The following is a 7,386-nucleotide window of genomic DNA, read 5'->3' as shown; positions in this document are numbered from 1 at the left end:
GATACGGTACGATGGATCGATAGTATTCCATTGGAGAAGTGGACTAGGGCATACGACAACGGTCAGCGTTGGGGCCATATGACAGCAAATCTTGTGGAATCAATGAACTCTGTCTTCAAAGGCATCTGTAACCTACCAATAACCGCTTTGGTGCAGGCTACATATTTCAGGATAGGGGCGTTGTTTGAAACCAAACGCTCAAAATGGAGTTCAGTGTTTCAATCTGGACAGTTGTTCAGTGATGCTTCAATGAAATTCATCAGACATGAAGCTGCCAAAGCAAACACACACGTGGTTACGGTATTTGATCGAACTAAAGGTTGGTTTAGTGTTGCCGAGTCCATGGATCTCAATGAGGGCATGCCGATGGGACGGTACAGAGTCGAACTAGATAGAGGTTGGTGCGACTGCGGAAAGTTCCAAGCCTTTCGTACCCCCTGATCTCATGTCATTGCGGCATGCTCAAAGGTTCGAAGGGATCCATCCTACTTGCTATCCGAAGTTTACAAAGTCGTCAGCCTTTCAAATGTTTATAAAATTAGTTTTTTCGTAGTGGCAAAAGAGGATTATTGGCCAGAATATCAAGGAGACATCGTCTGGCACAACGAAGTTATGCGAAGGAAGAAAAAGGGTCGCCCTAACAGCATCCGGATTCAAACCGAAATGGATACGACGAACAAAATGGTTAGACTATGTAGTTCATGTCGTCAACCAGGTCACAATCGTAATAATTGTCCTAGCGTTGGAACGAACACAACCAGATAAATTTACATGTACCTCTGCAATATATGAAAAACTAAATTTATTTCATATTAGACGTTTGTGACGAAAGTACCATTATTACATAAACAGTAACACCGATAATTATAACAAATACAATACAAGAACTATGCAATTACAACCATCAAAACAATTTTGAACATGTAATGCATCATCCTACGAGCGTCTTGGTCGGTCTTAATATCCACCCATTCGTGCACTTCTCCATGTTGGTTGAACGTGGACACAAGCCATTGTATTCTTCTAATCTGTTCACCCTTTCCAATTTCTCCCTCTAACCAACTGTACAACGTTCGATTAAGACGTTCAAACGTATCTGTGTTCCAAAGTCGAACCTGTATCGGAGCCGCAACGGCAGAAAATATTACATCAGCATTTCATTTCTGAATGTATACAGACATTGTTGAAACAGAGAGAATTGAAATTGATGGTGGTTGAACTAGACACTTTATGGTATTAGGAGATGAGTTTGAGTGAAAAATATTGTATTCAATGAGTGGTATTTATAGAGATGGAACATCAATTTTACAAAACATGTGGGCGCCTGAGGGATTGGCGCCCACATGACCATGACATGCAGGCGTCAGATGAATGGGTGCCCACACAACCAAATGCACCTAGGCGCCACTAGCATTGGCGCCTCCTCATGAGGCCCAATATAGGCGCCACTAGCATTGGCGCCTCCTCATAAGGAGCCTAATGCATGCGCCAATGCTATTGGCGTCTCCTCTTAATGCATTGGGGATGAACCAATTTATCTGGCGCATCCTCTACCAAACATAATTATTTTGATAATTTTTTTGAATAATTAATTATTTTGGATTTTTTTTTTAAAAATGGTTATTTTGAAAAAAAAAATTCTTAAATATATTGATGTAAAATTTATTTTATGAAAGTATACTTTATGATAGAACCAATATCTAAACCGGTTGATTTGTGGTTTAATTAATTAAATTCATTATTCAATTCAGTGTCATTGTAAAGAAGTTTGGCTAGTGTTGTTTTTCCTAACCCTCCGATACCTATTATGGAACCATCCTCTAACAACATAAACTCTTCAAGATTCTTTTTGTCATCCTCTCTACCTTTAATTTCATATTCACTTACCAAAACATGACTTGTAAGAGTTACATTTCTAACAAAGCTAGAATCACCTTCTTTCAATAAAGGATTTGGGATTTTCAAATAATCCAATTTATATTTCTTATGCTAAATTTAGTCTATTTGAGTAACTACACATTATATCTTTGCATTTAGAAAAGTATCCAAAACAAAATCTTTGCATTTTGAAAGATTAACATTATTATGCTGAATCTATAGATCTAAAGGCTAATTACTTAGTTAAAAAAAAGAGTAGAAACCACCATGACGTCATGAGTTAGCAAAGAACTCACATTGTTAGCCTTCTTTGAGAATGTGACTTGTCTTGTTGGAACTCTCAATCCTTTTCAGCAACAATAAAAAGAAGAATAAAAGGGTATTTTGATGTGAGAATGAGGAAATTACAAATAATAATTGACGACATTTATAACAAGAAACAAGTATTTTGGTGATTCACGTAATACTTATTCTATGATTCGAGATTTACATATATTTTGGAAAATCGGATATGCGAAAAAGTCATGGGTTTGATTCCTAAAGAAATCTTTTTGGAATTCTAAAACGGAAAAAACACATATTCTAAAACGGAAAAAACACATATTCTTTCGGTTTTCATCTCAGTTATCTCATAAAACCTATGATAAAACAATTGAGTTTATTAAATATAATGTGGAATCTTATTCCACCAAACCCTTTACTGAGTCTATAACCTCTAAAAATTGATTAGGAAAATAATTATATAAACAATTGTGTTATATTTGAAGAACAATTTATATTGATTAGTGATTTTGAAGTATTATGCAACTCATCTTTCATCTCACACTGATTTATGGTTATAATTTCTCGAATGTTTCAAACACTGTTTTATACTGAACCTATAACTTTTAAAAATTGGTTAGGAAAATAGTTATATAAACAATTGTGTTATATTTGAAGAACAATTTATATTGATTAGTGATTTTGAAGCATTCTGCAACTCATCATTCATCTCACACTGTTTTACAGTTAAAATTTCTCCAATGTTTCAAGTTCTTTATTCAACACTTCTTTTTCTACTAATTCATTCTCGTAAGCATAAAATTTGATATTTTAAAAAATGAACAAACATGCAAGAAAGTTGAACGAAAACTAGAAGTATTTGAGAGATTTTAACGATAAAACAACGTCAGATAAATGACAAGTTGTAAAATGTTAGAAAATCATTAATCAATGTAAGATAAGTTTCAGATACAACATAATTTTGCATATGATTATTTCCAAAATCAATTTACTAACTTATATGTTCAAAGAGGGATTAGAGAAACAAATAATCGATATTATATATATAATAAACTCAACTAGACGGAACAATATGAGAGTTGCACAAAGAATCACAAAACCCATAATCTCAATATCAAGATCAACAACAAAAACAACAAGAAAACAATAACAATAATATCAAGAGCAACAACATCAATAAACAACAACAATATCAATAACAACAACGTCAATAAACAATCTCTAGGATTTAGGGTCTCAACAACAAGAACAACACTATCGACAAAAATAACATCAATACCAACAACAAAAAGAACAACAAAAACTTCAGGGTTTCAGTTCTCAACAACAAGAACAACAACAACAACAACAACAACAACAATATGACAACAATATTAGTAGTGATGTTTGACGTATCAGATCTTTGAAGAAGAAGAAGTAAAATAAATGATTTGGATCTCTAAAGAAGAAACGACGACATTAAACACATAACATCTTCGTATTGGAGATGATATGTGTTTATGCCTCTCGTTGTTTAGGGTTTTTCGTTAGGGTTCTATTTATGTTGTTTAGACAAACGAAATTGAATGTTACAAGCTAAAGTTATATATATATATATATATATATATATATATATATATATATATATATATATATATATATATATATATATATATATATATATATATATATATATATATATATATATATATATATATATATATATATATATATATATATATATATATATATATATATATATATATATATATCACATAAACATATTCACCTCGGTTGGAAAGAAAGTTGAGGTGAAAACTAGCGTATTTTTAAATTAAAACAAAATATTCAAGAATGTGTCACTTTTAAAAAGATAAAAACATAAACTGGGGTTGATGAGATTCAAAGCATGTATATTGAATAGGTTTACCCCTCAATTTTCCAAATAATTGATGGAATATATTGTATATTTATTTATTTAAAAAAAATAGGGTGCATCCATGAATTATACCTAGGTTTTTCAATACGTGAGGTGAAATCGCCGTCATGAAATATATTATTTGTGGTAGTGAATGTGAAAAATCTTACACCACTATTTCCCTTGGTTCCTCCAAAAATTTGCTTCCAATAATGGACAACCATAGATATTCAATTCTTTAAGAGAGGAAGACAACTCTTCTGGCAACGACTTGAGCTTGGGAGCAATAAAAAATCTTAAGTTTATGAAGAGAGGTGAGATGTCGAAGCCACGTACAATCCAAGTATGTTATATCTTCAATAAGAAAGATCTCTAAGGAAATGAGATTAGTGGGTAGAAAGGGAACTCGCGTTTTCATCTTCCCCTTCACAATATCATCAAACAAAAGACATAATTCTGAAAGACAAGTGAGATGTTCCCGAGTTGTATTCCACTAAATTCCTCTAGCTTTGCAAATCAACAATTTTCGTAAATTGTTAGGCAAATCATCTATAAAAAACGATTGCAGATTTGGAAGGCCATTAATTGACATTTTTTGAAGGCTAGTTAGAGTCTTTATTTATTCAGGTAGAGAACGAAACTTCTCACACCAAGTCACACTTAAATCGGTGAGGTTAGGAATGGGCAATCCTCTTAGGGAAATCGACTCTAGTTCACCGCAACGGTTTATCCCGATGGTTCTAAGAAACAAGAGATTTTGTTTTGATGCATCTTCTGCAATTAATATGGACTTTAAATATTTACACTCGTGAATGTGTAGACTTTTGAGGACTGTGAGAGAGCGCAAGGTAAATGATGTCATTGAATTGCAATTATCTCATAAAAAGGTAAATGGTTGAAAGGAAGGAGAACCACTTTCATAGAACACTGTATTTACACTCTTTATTGATTGCATCCCACTAATAAAGAGTTCTTTAAGATTACCTAGTAGCCCCATGGATGGAAGCATTGAACAGTTTTTACATTTCGGGATCTTCATACACACCCTGTTGCTAAATAAAGGTATGTCCAACCAATTTAGTAATTTATCTCCACCATATCCGAAGATGGACAGACTCTTCAAATTTGTTGACAAATACAATATTTTGTATTTGTGAGTTTGAATGAGTAATATGAAAACATCCTAGTTCCAAAATTTTCATCTCCAAGTTTGCTTCAGAAGCATGAGATAGGTCATTTACATTTTCAAGTTGTGAGATGGAAAGGTTTCCCCGTAGATGGGGATATTTTCCAAGATCTTTAATCTTAAATCCAAAGTCCTTAAGGTTGCTCACAACAAAGTCTGACAATGACTATAGATTCTTTAACTTGGAAATTTGTGTCAGCATTTTCTTCAATTTAGTGCCTCTGATGTCAAGGTGGCGTAGTTTCACCAATTTCCCCACGTCCTTTGGCAATTCAATGAGTTCTTGGCAACTTGACAACAACAAAGTCTACAAATCGTAAAGCTTGCATGTTTCTAAAGGCAACCTTTTAATCTGAGTTCTAGAGAGATTTAAGTATCACAAATATATCAAATTTCCAATAGAGTTGGGAAATTCAGTGATATTATTGAGTGTAAAAGTGACAACACGTGTAATTGTGTCATTTTCAACAAGTCAGAAAATAACTTCGAAGACGTGGAATTATCATAAATCCATTTCAGTAACATTATAATTTTGCATATGATTATTTCCAAAAATCAATTTATTAGGTTATATGTTCAAAGACGGGTTAGTGAAACAAATAATTGATATTAGATATAATAAACTCAATTAGACGGAACAAGATGAGAGCTACGTAGAGAATCACAAAAAGCATAATCTCAATATCAACAACAAAAACAACAAATCAACCGGTTTAGATGTTGGTTCAATCTCGTTTAAATTATACTTTGATAAAATAAAAGTTAAACAAATATGTTTAACATATTTTTCTATTCATATTTTTTTAGTCTATTTATTTTCTAATATTTAGCTTTTAATCATTTATTAGTGAACCAATTTAATGATAAATAATTAAATTAAAATTTATATGTTTCCCTCATTAGATTTTTAGGCTTGATTTTTAAAAGATTAAAAATGCCAATAATAAAAATGGATGAGGCTCCACTGAATAATTTACTAAAAAAATAAGTTAGAATTTTACTATCTTTTATAACGATGACGCTTCTACTTATATATATATAAAAAAGAATACATTCGTCTCTTCTCCCGTTCAACCACCTTCTTTATTCTCCCACTTATATTGAACAATTTCAATTTCTTATATAGCACTAAGGTTGAAGTTGTTTTCCTAAAAGAAATTAAGTTTCCTTTCAAATCAAATACGGTCATAATGGTAATGCAATCATTTTTTGCATCCTTTTCTTTTCTTTTATTTGTTGTTATTGTATTTTGTTGCACTAACATTTTTTTAAAAATATTTTATTAAATTATAGGATGAAGATAACCATTTTAGAAATACATGTGATAATTTAAAATGTGTTACTTAGATTATACAAATACGTTGTGGAAAAGAAGCCACATATGACATAGATTCTGTGAAAGATGATTTTACCGTGTTAATGAGTTGTTCATAAATTTTTAATATTAAAGGACAATGTACCATTTTTAATATATTAAACTAAGAAAAACACATTTTAAGAACCTGATTAGCTTCAATATTGCACAGCAATGCCTCAGTGTTGATTTCATCAAACAAATCTTCATAGGCAACTACTTGACCAGATCATGAGTGAACTGTTTGTCCCCGCCTTTACGAAGTTCGGATTGAAGTCTGAGTAGTGTTGTCTTCACCTTATAGATCAACACATTGTATCCACAGAAGCTGAAAGAAATGATCCTCCAACCATAGCCTCCATAAATTAGTTCAACAAAGTAAGAATAGTGTGGAAAGAAAATGCAGCTTCACAAGACTTATAAAGTGGGGGTAGATTGATTAAGACTATTCAATAATGTAACTAATAATAATGAAAATGTGCAAACAAATATCTTATTTTTCTTGCACGTCTCTATACAAATAAGGAAAAGAATCTCAAATTTACAACTAAAAAGATTACAAATTTATTTCTAACGTCTCACAATGAACATGATTTTCAAATTGTATAATTGCTACCGAAGATGCTTGACTGACCTATTGTTTGTGTCCCCACTGCTTTTACTTCGTATTGTCAGTCAATTAATAAATGGGCAAACAAATTATCTGTCCTATTTCCATTGTTAGCTGTCAATATCTTTCTTGTCCCTATGCCATATGCCACTGAGAAATAACTTCTTGTTCATATTTTA

The 7,386-nt window shown here is 31.9% G+C and overlaps 1 long non-coding RNA gene and 1 pseudogene across 1 annotated transcript; both read right to left on the bottom strand.

Moving 5' to 3' along the window:
• Nucleotides 1–3,896: 3,896 nt before the first annotated feature.
• Nucleotides 3,897–4,928, bottom strand: LOC127081653 (uncharacterized; annotated as a pseudogene).
• Nucleotides 4,929–4,949: 21 nt separating this feature from the next.
• On the bottom strand, nt 4,950–7,156 carry LOC127085838 (uncharacterized). Its single transcript, XR_007789288.1, has 2 exons — nt 6,746–7,156; nt 4,950–5,602 (listed from the first exon to the last, which is right to left on the bottom strand). It is a non-coding gene; the product is annotated as an uncharacterized LOC127085838 (long non-coding RNA).
• Nucleotides 7,157–7,386: the final 230 nt, after the last annotated feature.

This window comes from Lathyrus oleraceus, chromosome 5 (assembly GCF_024323335.1).
Source record: "Lathyrus oleraceus cultivar Zhongwan6 chromosome 5, CAAS_Psat_ZW6_1.0, whole genome shotgun sequence".
In the NCBI taxonomy this organism is placed as follows: Eukaryota; Viridiplantae; Streptophyta; class Magnoliopsida; order Fabales; family Fabaceae; genus Lathyrus; species Lathyrus oleraceus.
Note: the sequence above shows the minus strand (reverse complement) of the source record. Positions and strands in the feature narration are given on the sequence as shown.